At 39.4% G+C, this 20,603-nt stretch overlaps 1 long non-coding RNA gene across 2 annotated transcripts in view; it reads right to left on the bottom strand.

Moving 5' to 3' along the window:
• Nucleotides 1–766: 766 nt before the first annotated feature.
• Nucleotides 767–20,603, bottom strand: part of LOC123598904 — a 31,367-nt gene continuing 11,530 nt past the window's right edge. For both annotated transcript variants that reach the window (XR_006712873.1, XR_006712874.1), the window contains exons 2-3: nt 7,805–7,873; nt 767–1,001 (exon numbers count right to left, since the gene is read on the bottom strand). This is a non-coding gene — a long non-coding RNA (uncharacterized LOC123598904). The remainder of the gene's footprint in view (nt 1,002–7,804; nt 7,874–20,603) is intronic.

Raw genomic sequence — 20,603 nt, forward strand, 5'->3', positions numbered from 1 at the left:
TCACCTCATGAGAAGTGAGGACCTGCAAAGGTGAGACACTCTGGATCCAGTAGGGAGTCTCCAATTTTGACACTAAGGAACTTATATTCTAATACCATGTCAGCCTCTGAAAGGTAGGGACGCACCCAGAAGCACCCCATAATTTTTTCACTAATCACATACAAAGCCACAGGATGTCAGAGACTCTTGAAGTATTCTCTAATCCAAGCCTTTCAGCTGCAGATTCGATGCAGAACATAAACCTAAACTCTCCCAGAGTTTACTCACATGTCCAGTTAGCACCTCTCGAGGTAAACTCCCCATCAGCCTCTTCGAATTCTACTCTATTTTCTTTGTAACTAAAGGAATGTTTGCTAAGGTGCAATTAAGTGCAAAGAGTTCACCCTTTAAGCTTTAAGGCATTGCCCTTGGCTTTAGCTTTCAGAAATTTGGTGAGCAAATCTGTATTCACCCTGCTCAGACCCTTCGTGACTTTATAGACTTCAATCACATCCCCGCCAGCCTTCATCTTTCATATTATTCCATCCAAACTAAAGACATCTGAAGATTTGAAACATTTGGAAGCATTCCCTTTCATTTCCAGCCAAGATAAAAATAGAGGCTTCCATTGTGCTCTCAAGGAAAAAAAAAAGTCTATGTTTTCGGTACTTGGGGCTGTCTCAAAAAAAATGAGATCTCACAGACTATATCTCTAGAGAACGCACATGAACAGGAGACACTTAGGCCCACGAGAGACCCAAATCTAAATACCTACATCCACTCTCACCTTTAAAAGACTCCTCTTGCTTACGCAACCATTCCAGAGTGGGGATGCTGACCCATTTCTTTCTTTTGTATGTATTAAGGGAAAGTTGCCAGAGGAGGAAAGTGTACTGTCCCAAAATATTTTTCCACAAATTATTTCTTCTTTATCTTTATCTTCCACACAGCTGTTGCTGATTTCTTTGATTTAATAAATTGTATGTGTTTTTTCAAGGTAAGAATATTTCTCCTAGCATGAGCTGTAAAACACAAATGTCTCTGAGTTAATTTACCAGTTATCTACACGTAGACTGTGAATTGCTTTAATCAGATTGCTTTCCTTACTGATACTCATGTAAGATGAACACTAAAAGAATTGTGACTTTTTGACCAGAAGAATAAAAACAGAAGCACAGGGCACTAACAAGAAAGTTAGGTTTGAACTGTCAGATCAACAAGGAGCATTGGACCACCAGCAGATAATGTAAGGTCCTGATCCTTGGGTAGGAGAAGAGAAGAAGGAGGAAACACAGGCCAAAGAGACAGAAGAAAGTAGGAAAGAAGCAAATACACCCAGATTGTAGGTATTTTCAAAAGAACATTTGTTGAAAGTTTAATTCTTACAATTGTCTTGCAAATTACAGGTTATTATGCCAATGTACAGATATGAAAATTGAGGCTCAGAGAATCTAATGAAGTTTCAAAGGCTACATCTATCACTTATTGAATATTATATACTAAATATATAAATTTTCTCAGAGAATCCTCAAAATAATTCCAGGAAGTAGGTACTATTGTATGCATTTTAAAGTTGAGAAAACAGGGGCGCCTGGGTGGCTCAGTCGGTTAAGCTTCCGACTTCAGCTCAGGTCATGATCTCATGGTTTGTGGGCTTGAGCCCCACGTCCGGCTCTCTGCTGACAGCTCAGAGCCTGAAGCCTCCTTCGGATTCTGCGTGTGTCTCTCTCTCTGCCCCTGCCCCACTCATGCTGTCTCTCTTTCTCATAAATAAATAAACTTTTAAAAAATAAATAAATACACTTGAGATAACAAAGAGAGAATTTAAGGTTTCAGGGATCCAGAACTAGTAAAGGACAGAGCTGGGGTTAGAACCCAGGTTTTTCTGACTCCACGGCCAAGGCTCCAAACCACTAAGCAGCACTATCCTTCTACCTCAAAGTCAAAACTGTTCTGCTACACCACAGCAATCCAGCACCTTGCTGGCGATAGAGTTTTCTGCTTGGGGTATTCAGTCAAAGATTTTTTAGCAGGCTTTTTTATAACCCCATCTCCCTTTTTTTGTTGTTGTTCATTAAGATTACCCAGTAAATTCTCATACTATCCTCAGTTATGCAAGTTTGCTCACAAAAGCCTTTCCAAGAAACCGGGTGTCCGTGGTATTGGTTCCAGACATTCTAATGACTACTTATGTGTCTTAGCATCAACCACAGGGACCACTAGGGACAAAGTCACATCAATGAAATGAGAGGATTAGAGCCCTCTTAGCACCAAAATTCCATAATCTTTTTGCAGTCTTCTGTCGACTTGGCGAATTGCAAATCTTCTCCTAAGTATTAAAATTTTGTGTATATTTAGCACAAACTGGAGAAGGTAGAGAACTGTTGCAGATTTGTTGTTAAAGCTCCATTGTTGTCCCTACTGCACACAATGTAATGTTGGAGATAATGTATCTGCGGCTTCCTTGTGTGGATACTCCACAATATTAGCTTTGAGGGTTTGTGTTTGTTTAATTCCATTTGCAAAATGGATTCCACAGTGTCACCAAGAGTAAAGCATCTTGCCATTCAGCATCTATGGAGTAGAGAATATATGCCACAAACTTCAGGAATAAACATGAATGTTGACATATAAATTGTGTTCTGTGAGAACTCACAGTATAGAGGAGGGACCAGACAATTATCATAGCTAGCTAACTTTTAATGAGCATCCGATATATGCCAAGCAGTGCTCTGAGCACTTTACATGGATTGTCTCATTTAATCCTCATGTGTGGAGTATGAGGTAAATACTAGTGATATCCTCATTTGACAGATGAAGAAACCGAGTCTAAAGAAGTTGATTAACTTTTTTAAAATCACAGAGATAGTAAATGCTGGAGTTTGGATTATACTTCAGGCTTTAGGTTTTAGCTTATACACTGGCCCTTCCTGCTGTACTACTGTCTTATAGTACTTTAGTAAAATTTATGACAAAGGTATCCATGGGAAGCTGTAGGAGCAGAGATAAGGAACATATGACCTAGTCGGGGCTTCAGAAATTTCTGGAAAAGTATGTCTTGAGTTTGAGGTTATTGATTTTTTCTTTGGAGAGGATCTTTTCCTTAGTATTGATTATCAAATAAATTTGAATTAAATACTATTTATTTTTTATACCATTATTATTACAATTGAGACAATTTTTATTTCATTCAAAAAAAGGGATTGGGGAAAACCATCCAGTTGGAAATTATTTATTCAAGTTATTTGTTTGAATTCAACCCAAACTTTAAAATTATTTGAACAAGTTATCAAGAGAATAAATTCTGAATAAATTCAGAGCTATAGAACAAAGAATAAACTGAATGACTTCACATGTAGTATTTTAAAAACCAGCAAAATGTGTCTTTTTAGAGTTCTCTTAATTGTGCTTCAATTAAAAATATTAATAATGTGATTTTTGCTTTACTAGTGGGGGAAAAAAGGAACAAGGGAGGTGGTAAATGCTTTCTGACAACACCAACCTGAAACTCTGGCAAAACTGAAGTTTACTTTGGATGTCCTAGGCCAGCCTTATCTGATCAATTTCTGTTATTTTCCTTAAGCATGGCTCTCAATTCCAACTCCATTTTCTTCTATTATGTGATGTTGTTCAAATCAAAATCAAAGATGAAGTTCAGACTAGAGAGTAAAAATGGACTTGTCCATGGGACACATTTGTTGGGGTCAGAAGGGCAAAGGAGTGAAAGCCAGAATGTCGCTGCCTGTAATCATCCCCTCTGATACTACAAAGAACAGACATTCAGTAACCTCTGAGAGATGATGAAACTCTGGAGAGCATTCTCACTACAGGAAGGTGGCAAGGAAGCCAAAATAAACAACACAACTTTTAGGCTCAAGCCCACACATGCTTATGACAAAAGGTACTGACAAACTCATCTTCTCTACCATCACCTCCCACCTTCCACCATACCCTAAGGCAGAGCTGTGAGCCATGCCTGACTTTGAAAACAATTCTTAGGTCATTAGGCACCATCTATAAAGTCCAGGCACTAGCTAACTGGAGGCTTAATGGTACCAAGTATCAGTGGGTAAGAGTCATAAGACTTATTCTCTTCACTTGCCTTCTTCTACTCAAACTGTGGCCAATCTACATTTCCACAAATCCCTAAGGGCAGATTTTACTTACTCACCTTTTACCTACCAACCTGCCAGGCAGTCGCTTACTTTTAAAGATGACTCCCTAAGGATAGTTAACTGGGAATGCTCTGTGTCTTGAAATGTCTCTAATTGCTTCCTTATTTTTGTCTAGTTTTTTGTGTGTTCTAAAATGCCCTTAAGGTCTTTTACTGAGCAAATCTTTTTATATTAGCCTTCTAATCATTTCATGATTTTTTAAAAATTTATTTTACTCTAGTCCAGCCAAAAATCAGAGTACTTAAATAAAACCATCCCTTGGTGTCACTTTCAATTCCAAGATTTCATGATCCCATAAGAATTTTTACTAGAAGTATTGGGGCCAACAAAGAAAAGCAACCATAAAAGTGAAACAGGATTGTTTTAGGTTCAACACAAAGAAGGAATTCTTAAAGATATGAATAAATTAAAAGTAGGACTTTGTATGGGAGCCTGGGTGGCTCAGTTGGTTTAGCAGCTGACTTTGGCTCAGGTCTTGATCTCACAGCTCATGGGTTTGAGCCCCATTTCGGTTTCTGTGCTGACAGCTCAGAGCTGGAGCCTGCTTCAGAATCTGTATCTCCCTCTCTGCCCGTCCCCCACCCACACTCTGTCTCTAAAATATAAATAAATAAATAAATAAATAAATAAATAAATAAAAGTAGAACTTTGTATAATACCTTTCTATGGTGGACCTTGAGAATAAACTATCTTTGAGGATAGATTAGACTTGATTATTTCTCGAGCTCCTTCCTATCCAAAGACAATTGTATTTATACCTTAAATCAGTGTTTCTTAAAATGAGCTCAGGGACCATAACCTCAGAATTAGGATGTTCATAAATATTCAGATTTCTAGGCTTCACCCCAGAATGCACATTTTTAGCAAACCTCCTAGCTAATATTTATGCATCATAAAATTTAAGAACCACTATAGAATTAAGAAGAGACTTCCAAATAGTATTTCTGAATGTTTCTAAAGAGGTGCAAATTAGGTATTAAGGTAGAAATCTTTGCTCTGAAGATTGGCCCCTTCTGTAAATACCAAATCACAATGCTAGAGATCTCTGAAAAAGGAAATCAGTCTAATAAAAATCCCTTAATCTTTTCGTCTGCTAAAGTATTTTCAAAGATTTTTTTTCAAACTCATTATGGAATGTTTAAAGTCTAAAGATTTCAGAGTTTGTTCTGATCCAACCCATTCATTTTACAGAAAAGGAAAGTGAGAATGGAAAGATTACAGCTTACCCATGGTCAGTCAGCTAGGAAGGCCAATGGAAGGCTTACAATTCAATTGTTGGTCCTTGTTGCAGTACTCACTTCAAGGTGAATTTCTGCCTACATGGACTATTTCTACAATATGTTTTCAACAACGTTCTTTGATTTATTTTGTTTTAATGACAGAGATTTCTTTTTAAACTCAAAGATGAGCAAGTCACAAAATATAACACTTAACACTCAGTATTACAACTCAAATTTTACTAAAATTTTACCAAGATCATTCTTTAGTACTCAAAGTACTAAAGAGTTGTGGTAGTTACAACTATATTTTAGATAAATTGATCTATTGATCAATTAAAAGATACACAGATGAGACCCATATATGTATGGTAGCTAGGGCAATTCACAGAGACATTTCTAGCAGAGCTATTAAATATTCTAGAAAAGGATTGCCTGTCATTCTGCTCATATAAGTATATCTAATATTCATACATTCATTCAATTTACCAATATTTGTCGAGTGCCAACCATGTGCCAGGTATTATGCCATTCTATTGTAGTTGCATCTTTTATGGAAATCAGGTTCTAGAAGCAAAACTCACAGAATCAAAATTACCATTGGGAAAAAAATCTATTAGAAAGGTTTATAACCCCTTCTTCCAGTTCCTTCTCTGACCGAGCACTAGGTGAAGTTCTTAGCTTGCTTTTAGTGACATGTTGTTGTTAAAATGAAGTCTCCTTAAACATTTGAATCATTGTGCATAGAAGTACTCAGTGTAAGAAGCACATAAGGACTGAGACCAACTCAGGAAACAACTTGGGTTCACATCTATCTCTTGCTCATTTATTGGATGAAAAGGCAAGCAGAATCATCCACTCCATTTCAATTATTTTTTTCTTCTCTTTTTTCCCCCAAGTGGATAGAGTTGAATTCAAGTGATTTAAATCCAAGTATGTTGGGACCTCTTACCATTTGTCATAACCTGTTGTCATTTTGCATCATACTGTTCAATCTACATGCTATTCTCTTAAATTGGCTCATCTACACCCACTGGAAGGAAAAATGTAAGAGACTTTCTGTCAAGAGGGGGAGCTAATATCTTCAGGCTGCTATTCAAGTACGTATTCAGTGTTTTACTATCTTCTTGGCCTTGATCTCCTGGCCTCAAGCTGGCAGCTCAAACAGCTGCTATACCCTGGAATAAAGAGTTGGTTCCCTGGCTTGGAAACTGCTGATGCTTTTCCATAGTGCTCCCTAAGCTATTAGGTCAATGGTGGATCCTAACTTCCTTTGATTTGCATAGAATTCACTTCCTACTGCTGCCCCATTCTCCACATGAGCCCCAAGTCCTGGAACAACTCCAAATAACATATTTAGATCAGTAATAAAGTTTGGTTGCATTTCTATAGTTTATCCTATCAAATTGCCTAAGCTCTGAGGAGGGAGGGAGAAATTGTTTCCAGAAACCATCAATTCACAGCCCATTTATCAACCCTATAGAACAAAGGGTACCATGTGGCACTGAATTATGGGGATTCTTGTCCATTAAAAATAGGATTGACAGCAACAGCTTATTTCACAGAATCCTCTAACTGGAGGTCATTAAATCCAATGACTTCTTGATTGGCTCTGAATTAAGAACCAAAAGATGAAAGACTCCACATTTCCCATCTCTAATCTTATGAGCCACTCAACCTAAATCCTGGGCTTTATTGTCAAGCATCATACTACGTGGAGTAGCATAACAAGCCCCTAACCAGATCAAGCTCACTCAAGCTACAGTATAACAGCATCAGGATTAGTAACTTCCAGGCTAGTGACCACAAGCCACGAAGAGCTAACATTTCTCTAGCTTTGGAAAAATCTGAAGATATCCTGCCACCAAGAGAAATAGTAATGGCACAGCTGGCAAGCACTGAAACTTGGGACTCAGTCGTATTTTATTTTGCTTTCATTCCCCAGTTCTCATTATATTTCCAGCCCCCATCCTCTTCAATAAACATATCTTAATGAAAGTCTTTAAGAAAAAAAAAAAAGTGACTAGAAAACATGTAAAGAAATATTCTTTAATACATGAGTGGTAATTAAAATGTGAGCATGCCCTGAGGGCAGAAAATGGATCCCTCTGTTAGGAATTTCAAAGCTAATAAATACAGCAATATAAATACACCATTAAATTGCATTGTAACCAACAAACAGACATATGAATTATTGAGCCGTACATAAACTTTAGGACCTGACTGCAGAAAAGGCCAAGAGCAACCAAAAAAGTTCCAAATTAATTGAGCAAGTAATAGGATACAGGAGGGTAAAAGGTTTAAAATGGAACAGCTGAAGCCCTGAAGTACATTCTCAAGAGAAGAACACCACGTGGAGAGTGATACAGAGAGAGAGAGAGCAGAAGAGAAGCAACATGGAAGAGTTCAGAGGTTATTCTGCTAAATGCATACCTTGTGGCTTAGATCTCAGCACTGACGCCAGTTTGATTCTGAAGATAGAATATGTTTCTAGAAGCACAGCTGTGGAAACAAAATGAGATTCTATTTTAAATATAATATAGAGCACTGTCTGTGTACCTTTATTAAAAGTCTACTGCAAGCTTCTACTTCTGACCCTGATGGAGTATCAGGGACCAGATTTACCCTTTCACCTTAAGTAACTTTACAAAACAGACCAAACATATGAAGCACTAGTTTCCAGACATTGGACAATAGGAAGCACAGGTCAGTGATGCCTGAGTGAAAGAGTACAAACCAGGTGAGTTTTACCTCGAATGCTCCCTTTTACTGCCTTGAGAGAGTATCTAGGGTATAATGGAGACAGGAAACCCAAACAGAGCCTGGCTTTCTCCCTGAGTTGAGAAGATAGAGCTGACTAAGAAGGGAGGCCAAGTAGGTAGAATTCACAGCACGCCGTACCAGAGAGGGGAATCTCGTGTTTGAAAGATATACAGAGGGTTTCCCTGAGTACTCACCTGACAGCTGACCAGGACATGTATGTGTGAGGAAATTACTGAGGACAGGTAAAGACGGCTGAAAAGAAGCAATCCACAGAGTTCACACACATCTGAAAATAGTTCCATTTCTCCCCTGCCCCCACCACAGTAGAAAACCTTATAATACACAGAGCATCAGGTGGAGGACTCAGAAGGCTATCGACTCAGTAGTGAGAAAAAATTATTCCTAGACGGAAGGTTACTCCACTTAGCAAATTTTCAAACTGGATCGAACTGTTTCCAAGTGACTTAAATGTGTCCAGAACAAAGTTCAAGCATATTTAAAAGAATGCAAAATGTATTCAGCACCCAACAAGATAAAATTCACAGTAACTGGCATCCAATGAAAAATCACCAAGCATGCAAAGAAGCATAATGAGGAGAAAAACAATGACTAGAAACAGATTCAGAAATGACACAAATGATGGAACAAGTGGGCAAAAATATTAAAACAAATACCACAACTATATTCCATTTATCCAAGGTAGAGCAGTGTCTCTCAGCTTTGGTGCTCCTGCCATTTGGAGCCAGATAATTCTTCATTGAGGGAGCTGTCCTGTGTACTATAGGATGTTTAGCAGCAGCCTGGCCTCTACCCACTAGATTCCAGTAGCATTCCCCATGCTCCCCTGTGACAAGCAAAATATCTTCAGACATTTTCATCCGTCTCCTCGAGGGCAAAATTACCTCTGGTTGAGCACCACTAAGGTAGAGGAAACCATGAGCAAGTCAAGGAGACTTGTTCCAAAAAAATTAAAATTTCTATAGATGGAAAATGCAATCAGATGAAAAATACACTGAAAGAAATAAACAGCAGATTAGACGCCACAGGAATAAAATGAACAAACCTGGGTCTAAAATGACAGAAACTCTCCACAATGAAACACAGAGAGAGTCTACCCTGTTGTAGAGTTGTTTCTCATAGTACATGTTCCATGAATGGTGTTAGCACATCAGCTACAGGGCTGTTGTAGTGAACCAGTATAATGAAAAAGGATGGTAGGATGAAAACAACGGTGGCAATGGTAGGAAAGTAGTTCCACAACTGCTACTACTAATAGTGTAGCAGTATAAGGACTAGCTAACATTGAGTTTTCTGTACCAGACACTTTGCTAAGTACTTTGTATGCACTCTTTCATTTAATATTCACAGCAATCCTGAGAGTTAGAAATCACCATTCCTGTTTACAGATAAGGAAGCTGAATTTCAAACACTTTCAATAAATAGCAAAGATCACAGGATCATAGGATCACACAGCTACCAACCGTAAAGGAGGAATTGCAACCTACATCTATTCTACTCTAGAGACTGCTTTTCTAACCACTGGGCTTCCTGATACAGAATGACTGGTTGAAAGCAAGGTATTTGAGAGAGAATTCAAAGAAGAATCAAAGTGGAATTTGATGACTGACTTGGTTGTAGAAGAAAGAAAATACAGCAAATGGAAAGTATATTTTCCAAGAAAAAGCAGAAGGGTCAAAAATATAAATAAAGCTGTATACACGCACAGCCCATAGAACTTTAGGGCTGGAGGGAATATGAAAGATAATCTCTTCCAGACGCAGATGCACATGCTCACACACACACACACACACACACACACACACACACACACACACATGCTTTTAAACAGCAAAATAAATACAGATCTAGAGACTTTGCTTTCCTTTTCTACATTTGTTGAGTGTTTTAGTTTTTTAAATGTTTTTATTTATTTTTGAGAAAGAAAGAGACAGAGTGTGAGCAGGAAAGGGTTAGACAGAGAGGGAGACACAGAATCTGACACAGGCTCCAGGCTCTGGGTTGTCAGCACAGAGCCCAACATGGGTCTCAAACCCACAAACTGGGAGATCATGACCTGAGCCAAAGTCAGATGCTTAACTGACGGAGCCACCCAGGCGCCCTTGAGTGTTTTAAATGACTTGTTTAGTTGCCCCAACTAGTTAAAGGCTATGCCAAGACTTAAGCTCTAATTGTGCTCTTTCTACTCTGACGCCCTGTTTCTCCTGTATAAATATGTAAACGTACCTACCCCATGCCTAACACATGGCAGATTCCTAATAAATATTAGATGTTTTATTGACAACCAATTAAGCCATTCAAACGACTTGTGCATATAGACACAGCATTACTGCATGGGGGCAGATCCATTCTGGAACTGCCTCAGCTTATTCTTCACAGAATAATCTTATTTACTATCAAATGGTATAGCCAAGTCACAGGGACTGGAGAAAGAACAGATGTTTTAAGGATTATTTCCCCTCACATAGTGTGTTCTTGAAACCCTCTCATGTTAAAGCACCTAACACCAGAGCAGAACGGGAATAGAATAATCATCTTCACATAGACAGCATTACCCATGTTTACAATCCTTCACACAAGAGGGATCAGCTGATGAAAGCAGCCAGCCTGAATGTACAATTATAGGAGCATGACGAAAACCAGGTGAACCATTCACCACAGGGTCTGAATCATTCAGACCCTGTATCAGCCCCCAAACCAAAACGGTGGCCTTAATCCCTTTATCCCCACATTCTGCTCACACAATCGGTATGCCCAGTTAGAGATGGTTTTCTCTGCATGAGACTGCTGTCCTGAGCAACATGTGACATGATTTGCCTTCAAAGAACCTCTCCATCGCCCTTGGCACCAACATTTCCTAATGTTTATGTTTTTGAGACGAGAGTGTTGGTGATAAAGCTCTCGGTCACACGGAGGTGCCTTTTTGCTCTGGCAGTTCACAAGATATTCAGTTTTATTTAATGGCTTAACTGCTTCATAATTGCTCATATTCAGCTGCTCCTAAGCCTGAATGATCTCAGCTTTTAATATGCCTTGTCTAATTTTTAGCCACATCAATCTATACAAATAGCTCATCACTACTCTGAAATGCTAATGCTTGTCACATATTTCAATCGCCTCTATAAGACCTTGTTCCTGTGTTCATAAATCTTGTTAACATTTCAGGACCTTTATTTTCTTGTCCAATGATTCAAAGATACATATAGATAGATATAGATATAGATATAGATATAGATATAGATATAGATGTATAAGACCTCATCTTTTCCAAGGATTCAATATTTTTTAAAATATGAAATAAAAAAAGATAAGTGACTTCTTTTTTACTAAATCTACTTAACACTATTTATAATTATTTGTAGCATTTTACACCTTCTGCCTTGTTTTCATGGTTATTCACATATTTTTCTTACCTCCTCTTCTTGTTTATAAACACTATGGGATAAACCAAGGAGACAAAAAACAACTGGGGTGGGGGGGAGGGGTAAGAGGGGCCAGAGGCCACTTTTCAAGATGTTATCTGAGAGCTGAAAAGTGGGAATGGAAAGTCACAATGAGGACTGGTTCAGTTCTCTTACTTTCTGTAGGAGAACAGCATGCAAATCAACAGTCACGATGTGACAGTGACCTATTTCATCAGAATGTTAATTTCTCCAGTAAGGTAAGTAATTACATCATCAGAAAGGGGTAGGGCAATAACAAGAAAAAGTTTCCAAGTCAGCTTGAAGTGTAAAGATGCAACTGTAACATGCCCCATAACAGGGTAAATGACATCGACTGGAGATCCACAAAGGTCCTCTAAGTTACTGATACTGTCTTTCTAGATTATCTGTTAAGTATATGCTGATATATTAGTCTGTCTAATTACATCCTCCAAGGTAGAGACTATTTTTTTAAAAGCAACCTCTCTATCTTTATGTGCTGTTTATGGTATATCATCCCCACTAAAACATAAGCTCTGAGAATCCTGAAACTCTGTTGGCTTTTTTCACAACAGCATACCCAGCTGTGGAATAAGGCACATAGTAGGCACTCAATGTGCTAAAGAAATGAGTGATACTAACCTGGTATCAATGTGAACTTAAATTGGTTGCTAATAAGACTGTGAGGCCCTTGGGCCCAGAAGGGAGCTTTCACAACTAAATAAAATAGTGAGTGTCTATTCTTTTTTTTTTTTTTTTAATTTTTTTTTTCAACGTTTTTTATTTATTTTTGGGACAGAGAGAGACAGAGCATGAACAGGGGAGGGGCAGAGAGAGAGGGAGACACAGAATCGGAAACAGGCTCCAGGCTCTGAGCCATCAGCCCAGAGCCCGACGCAGGGCTCGAACTCACGGACCGCGAGATCGTGACCTGGCTGAAGTCGGACGCTTAACTGACTGCGCCACCCAGGCACCCTGTGAGTGTCTATTCTTAAAACCAATCAAGTGCCCCTACGATAAATGACTCTTACAATGGTCCTATATTCTTTAGGCTGCAAATGCTAGACGTGGCAGATCTGAGCAGCAGCCCATCCCTGCCCCTCTTCCAACTCCATGCACCCCAGACACCCAGGCTCAGGAAGAAAGCAAAAAACAGTGGCCCAAGGAATGCGCTTACAGGAGTTGATGCTCTTCCAGAGGACTTTCAAAGCACCACTACTGCTCGTAGGAAGGGTGACCATCTGGTACTATCTCCCAGCTCTCCTCTTCCTTGCGCTCTTTTCTGAGCTGAGAATGTACAGGGTTTCTCTCTCTTTTCGGTAACTTAATAGCAATACAGTACCACAGATTGAACGTTCAGTGTTTGTTTCAATTCCTACATGTAAATATCCATTTTCCTTAAACCCAGTGTCATTACCTTCAAGGGCATAATCATCCACAGGACTGTTTCAGTTGTATCTACCAGAATTCATTATTACCCAAGCACCGTAAAATCATTCACAGATCGTGGTCTTCCCTGAGAGCAGAAAAATAAGGTACTTGACATAATTCTTAACTACATTGACTGGACCTTCCACAAATGTTCCAATAAAAGAATTGTTCTTTCTCCCTCGTCAAGTACTTATTACCCTTAATAGCACCTGTTATGACTGAGGCCTTTAGCAGAAAGAATGTTAGCTTAAAATTGTATGTTGTTAGTTATAATTTGCCTGCTGGGAAAAATGTTGCGTAAGTAATAAATACATTTTATTAATAGAAAACTAGGTCAGAATAAAAAAGTCCACTCTCCAACTACCTTTCTTCTCTTTCCCCTAATTTGTGCTACTTTCCAAAAGCTGCAGGTGCTCCCGGGAATGACTATAACAGCTGGAGCAGGGTTCTCCTTACAAAAGCAGCCATAGGGAAACTACTTGCATCAAATTGGTCTCCTGTGTTCTGGCCTCCCTTTCTGAAACAATTTACCTCCATTTAGTTTCTCCTCCCTTTCATTAATGTCACATGGCATCATGATCTGATAAACCCATTCACAGTAAAACATCAGAGGACTAGCATGTCACTTTGCTCAGGGGTATTTGTGTTTCAAAGAAGGTGTGGGAGGTAAAAAAGCAATATTTAAACCAAAGTAATTAATTTCTAATGGAATTTCAAGTCTTTTTCATCTACCAGTAAGATCCAACTACCCACAGATCTCAGAGGCATTCATTTTTTTATTCATTTATCCATTCAGTCACCAGATGTTTATTGAGAGCTTACTATGTACCAGTCACTGAGCAAAGTACTAAAAATGTAATAATATGGCAGACCTAGTCCCTGACCTCACAGAACTTATACACAGTTCTCTCAATCTTGGTTCACATAAGAACACTGAAGCCTGATTCAACATTGTAGCCAACACACTTCAAATACCTTTTACTCCTTTCGAGGCCCCCAAACTCCCAGAAATTTCTATCCCGATTTTAACTAAAAAGCATTTCCTAGTTCTAATATCTGTCAAGTCTTTAATTTCTCCTCAACCTCTACAACTAAAAAGTTGATCTGCCAGAAGTGTTCCAAAACTTTTCTCTAAAACACTTCAGGGTCAGTTTCAAATTTACAAACTGGAGAGACCCCTTGAATAGTTTCTCTGTAAAATGATCCTCGAGGTAAAAGTAGTAGCTTTCTTCAAAAAGGAAAGTCTTTCGGTACATTAGGAAGTGTGACATCACACCTTCCAACAGCAGCCCATCACAGAAATAAGAGGCCAACTGACCCAAAGAGAACCTGAGTGATAGCAAACAGCCTGGAAAAGGCAATCAGTATCCATAAGAATAATCACTCTAGATGTTTCCACCCGGCCACCATTCTGTCAGAGTCTGTGCCTTGCCCCTGGATACACCCCTTTTAATCATTTCTCTTTAATTGTCAGATAGATTTTTTCTGGTTTTGCTCATATCATTAAATATTTTTCTATTTTGTTTCAGCCTCATCAGTTTCAACATGGATAGTGCGTCTTGATCCCATCCTGCAGAAGCTAGGGGGAAAAGGACAATTTTGCCACTGAAACCTAAAGTTTGACATCAAAATATGATGGGATTTATCAAACAAGCCAGTGACAGGCAGGAGACATATTTCCAGATGACCTAAGGGTATCAGGTAAAACTCTCAGTGGTGATACAGGAGCACTGTGGATGGCAATAATGGTCAAAAGTCCACTGAACCAAAGTTGTGGTTGTAGCAAAGGAAAAGGAGGTCATTTTGGAGCACACACCGTTCGTAAATTTGGGGACGGCTGAATTAAATTAGTAGGCTGCAAAGAAACTTATTTCTGGAGACAATTTTCAGGGCTGCTCTAGCAGACTTTGAAGACCAGGAATTAGAGATACTTTTAAAAACTGTTTGATCTATATATAGGGAAAAGAAGCTATATAAAGGAAAGGGAAGTAAAATACTCAGCTGGTTCTATGTGAAGCAGAGCAAAGTCTTTTCTAGTAATGTTTTGCATGTGGAGCCATGCTACAATTACTTTAAAATGACTAAGGTTAATAGTTGGAGCATCCAAACAATACTGCAAAAATTTAGAAGGCTATAAGTAAATAATTATTAGGATATTTGGAAATAAATTTAGACAGGTGTACAAATCTTTATGATGACTTAAAAAAAAAAACAGTGCTGGCAAAAGAAAAAACTGTAGATAATAATAATCAAGATTTTAAATTTTCCTCTGGATTTAAGCCAAAAAAATCCACATCTAAATCTGACCTACAACTGTGGTCTTCACATGTCTATTTTAAGTGGGTAATATCTATCTTCTGTCTTAAGCTTTTATGATTACTTAAAGTATATAATCCTTTCTTGCTACTATCCCCAACTTCTTTCTTGCAAGGAGACAGACCATTTTCAGTACATAAAGGAAATTCCTCTGTGCCCCACCCCTCACATACACACACATCTTCTTTCCCTACAACAACCCCTCCCAGCTATAAAGAAGAGGTTGGGCCTTGGGAATGGTAACTTTGCCCTGCCCTGACTACATATGTCCTCAGGAATCACAGTCCAAGTGAGTAAGGGGTTGAGTAATTCATTTATTCAGAATAGAGCTGTTAATTCACAGTCCTTGGTCATGAATTTTTCCCATCTCCAAGATGCAAAACATTCTACTCTGTCACCTCCATTAGATGAAATTCCAGCCCTGTTTCAAAGTTCCATTCAAGTTCCACTTCATCCACACATTTTCCCTGACCCCATCCAAACAACTTGAACACTTTCTTCTCTCTGAGCCACCTGGATCTCACAGTAAGGACTCTTACTGCCAATAACAGAAATGTGGGGCAAACCTAACCACAGTGAATGCTCCTCAACTACAGACTGTGCTGGGTTTGATAGTGCCCATCCAGAACCTCAGAGTAGGACTTTAGTTAGAAATAGGGTTTTCCAGATATCATCAGTTAAGACGAGATCATAGTGGACGCAGGTGAGTCCTATTTCAATGACTGGTGTCTTCATAAGGAGAGAAACACAGATGCACAGAGGGGAGACTACATGAAAAAGTAGAGGCAGAGTTTCGTTGCCACAAGCAAACAAAGCCAAGGATTGCCAACAACCATCAGAAGCTAGAAAAGGCAAGAATGGATTCTTTCCTACAGCCTTTGGAGAGAGCATGGCCCTGTCAACAACCTCCAGAACTATGAGAGAATAAATTTCTGTTGTTTTAAGCCACCCAGGTTTTGATTATTTGTTATAGCAGCTCTAGGAAACTAATACATAGACCACATCTTATACCTATATTTCTTCAGATTTCACAGAGTTTGGGGTTTATTGCTGATAATCAATAATCAATGTTTGTTGACTAACAGGAAGGCCCTTTATGATGATTCTAAGAGTCAGGGAAGCTGGCCTGTGTGGCTATAACTGAGAGCTGGTCTTTTAGTGGAAACAATGGACCACTTCAAGATTGTTGCAAAGAACGAGAGTCCTGCTAGTGATTTCCCAGTGTCAAGGATAGATTCAAGTCCAAGGGGTAGAGAAGAGCAGGGGGTTTTATGGATTTCTCACTAGGAGAGAGGGGTTAGTATATCAAATATATTTTCTATTCAAAATCTCTTGAATAGAGAGATTTCTCTTACCTATACACTGTTTATTTAATTATTTTCTTAAATGGGAGCTGTAGGAATAATTTTTTTTAATGTTTATTTATTTTAGAGAGAGAAAGAGAGACAGAGCATAAGTGGGGGAGGGGCAGAGAGAGGGGGGGACACAGAATCTGAAGCAGGCTCCAGGCTCTGAGCTGTCAGCACAGAGCCCGACTGGATTCAAACCCATGAACTGTGAGATCATGACCTGAGCCGAAGTCAGATGCTTAACCAACTGAGCCACCCAGGTGCCCGGGAGCTATAGAATTATGAGTAGAGACAAAGATTCTCTTTGATATGCTAATATGATATTCCCTTTGATATGCTAATATGATCATTAACTTCCACAAACATGTATAGTTTTCAAATTTCCCACATTTATTTGATCATGGATTACTTTGGGTTAGAGAGTAATATTTTGAGTTATAGATTTTGGGAAACTCACCTAATTAATACCTTGCCTTGAGATTCTTTGGATGGAAAGTAACAGAAAAAAAAATGATTCAGTGTGGCTTAAATAATAAGAATTATTACTCATATAAGTTCTTCATTAAGTGTCTGCAGGGATAGTTAGTTCAGTGGATCAGAATTGTCATCAGGCCCCATGAACTTTTGTCTCTCCCTTTTGCCTTTCTCAGCAAAGGTTGTGTGGTTCCCTTCCTGACTACAGTAGTACCAGCCATCATCACACCATATATGCCAACATCCTCCGGAAAAATCAAATACTATTTTCCCTCATGTGTCACTTTTAGTCAGAGAGGCAAATATTTCCCAGAAGCCCCCTGTCCAATTCCTGTTACATCTCATTGGTCAAAATTGTGTCACACTTCCATGCTTAATCCAACCACTGGCAAGGGGAATTGGGCCACCATGATTGGCTTAAATCACTCATGATCATGATTCATTCTCTAGGACTGGGAAGGGAGCCCCTCAGAATGAATGATTCACACTCCCGTGACAGTGCAGAAGAGGATAAAACATAACCATGGTTATGTTAGTGTGGTAGAACTGTTGTTGGGCCCCACAACAGCCATCCACCCCTTCTTCCATACCAACAGAACCACCATTTTGTGCAGAACAGTGATGTGCTCAATCTCCACCATTTGAATCATGATTAGCTAAGCCATTGTTAGTGATCCCATTCATTTTTGCCTAATACTGGCTTTCTCATACTTATACTATAGGTGGTATAGGACATGTTTCTGGTCAACAAGATATGAGTGAACATCTTGTGGATATATTTAATATATCTATATATCTATAGGTATCTGTATATCTATCAATCTATCTACACACAGAGAGAGCCTGAAACAGAGACAAAGAGGGAATTACCTTAAGCCACTTCTTCTTCCACCTACCCCAGCCCCCACTCCTCCTTTCTGTCTGTGAACATGGCTATGTTGTCAGGAGTTGTGGTAGCCTTCTTATGGCCCTGAGATAACCAGCACAAGAGCCAAATACCAACACATTGAGAATGACTGGACAGGAGATTGAAAGAGCTTGGTTTGTTGATGTCATCAATGAGCCACAGAATCCACCATGAATGTTCATCCTCTGAAGACTCTTTATATAACACCTATTCACATCAGGCTAAATATCCCAGAATACAGAAAACAAGACTCCAGAACAACCGAATCCTAGAGTGAAGATACTGTTACAGAATCCCCTAATCCCCACCCATCCAGAAAAAAAAGGGAGGGAGGGGAGAAATACTGGTTTGGGGAATAGTATGTCAAAGGCAGCCAGAAAAGTACCTACAGCGCAAGGTTTTCCTAGAGCTTCTGCTCACTCTGCACCATTTGGAAGTGCATGAGGGAGGCAGTCTCAGAGATTCCCCATGTTGTATGGAGGGGGCACACACAATTGGGAGGAGTGCTTCTCTGCTGTGAAGAAAGGAGTTGGAGCCTCAGGGAGATAATGGATGGGGTAAAGAGGCGAATGTTTCTCTTAGTGATTCCCATGATAATCATTTTAACCAGATTTTGTCTGCACAAATGTATGAAGTGAAAAGATGTGGCCCAACCAGGATCATCGGCACTGGTTCTGTATCACCCACCTACCTGACCTCCAGGGTGGTCCTGGCAGCAAACCATTCTTTGGGGTACCTCCCTTCACTCCCTTTTCCTAAACTCCCTCCAAATCTCCTACCCCTTTGTGACCACAGTTCAGTAAAGTACGGGCAAAGCACAGAACTTCAAAAGTATGCTTGGAAAGGAGAACTGAAAATGTCAGTAATGAAATGACAGGCACTGGCAGGGCAGGCACATGCTTCGCGCTGTACCAGTAGCAAAGAGGAACGTAGCGAGCACACAGGATCAGCCTGCTTGCTTTACTCAGATTCTGACCATACCTGCATTCTAACCAGTTATACACAAACAACACATTATGCCTCATTGTGCACTTTCATCCTGTGTCATGAAAGTTTAAAATACTTTCATTTATTTGTGTATTACATTATTCCAAGGAATACACATATGATTCATGGCTTCTGAAATTTTTAAATCTGAATCCAGGTCAAATGAAGGAGGAGGAGGAGGAGAAGGAGGAGTCATCAGAAATGGAAGATGAAAACAAGAAAAATAAACAAGTTCTCTAACTAGAGTTCTCCCTACAGATTTCCTCATTCCACACCCTTCCCTATTCAGGCAGGGAACAGAGAAGTGAGTCTTACGCCAGCATGAAAATCCATATTTCTACAATTCTTTTCCAGTGTTTTTCTCAAGGGACTCATTGTTCTAATTTCAACACCAATCTGTCAAAGTGAAAGGTGGGAGAATTTTAATCATAAATTATTTGCATGGAAGTACATCAAGAATTTGCCACAAAAATATGTATTCCTGGGGCGCCTGGGTGGCGCAGTCGGTTAAGCGTCCGACTTCAGCCAGGTCACGATCTCGCGGTCCGGGAGTTCCAGCCCCGCGTCGGGCTCTGGGCTGATGGCTCAGAGCCTGGAGCCTGTTTCCGGTTCTGTGTCTCCCTCTCTCTCTGCCCCTCCCCCGTTCATGCTCTGTCTCTCTCTGTCCTAAAAATAAATAAACGTTGAAAAAAAAAATTAAAAAAAAAATATGTATTCCTTAAAATACATAAAATATTGTTTCTCACACTTTCTAGTTCTTTGATTGCATATCAGCAATATCTCTTAGGCTCATAACAGACCCATGGACTTAAGAAGGTTTCTCAAGCAACCATGTCATCCTGCACTGGGCTTTTCAACTAGGAAATAAACAAGACTGACAAATATTCAGACAAAAATACCATCCAAAATCACAGTTTTTCTGATAAAGGTTTTCTGATAAAGGTTGTTTTCTAACAAAGGTTTTCTGATAAAGTTTCTGTTTTATGTTATCACTGAAGATCTTGTGGGTACAGATCAGTTCCCCCACATCCTCAAAGAAGGGTGCAGGCACGGGGAGGTGGGAAGGAAGTTCCCCAGTTCTAAGGCTTCAGGCACTTCATCTACCTCTGCCTTGCAGAACTCCCTTCCCAACTTCCTGCTTCTCACTGATTTTCTATCCTGCATTCTTCAGCCATTGATCTCCATCTCCACTCAGTTCCTAGAAATGGAAATTTCAATTTGGACTGAACTTCAGATCCTTATCTGGATAGGCTTTTGGAGCTCCCTTGACTCTACTTCAGGTGACTAGAGAGGCAATCCCACCTACCCAATGCCCCCACCTCCCACGGTCCTGCTAGCCTAGGTCAAGCTCCTTGAACCTAGAAGGGAATCAAAAATTAGCAAAAATGAGTTCCGTCAGCTCTTCCTTGAAAGGTAAGCAAAAGGAAACAAATGGAGACTGAACATAAATTTTGCTTTGATATATGATCACCAGATCTAATTTGGAAAAATCCTATGTTTTACCTGGAAATAGCACTGTCCTAGGAGTTAAAGACCTCTAAATAGCCTGATCAAACTAGCTTAAT

Source organism: Leopardus geoffroyi, chromosome C1, assembly GCF_018350155.1.
Source record: "Leopardus geoffroyi isolate Oge1 chromosome C1, O.geoffroyi_Oge1_pat1.0, whole genome shotgun sequence".
In the NCBI taxonomy this organism is placed as follows: domain Eukaryota; kingdom Metazoa; phylum Chordata; class Mammalia; order Carnivora; family Felidae; genus Leopardus; species Leopardus geoffroyi.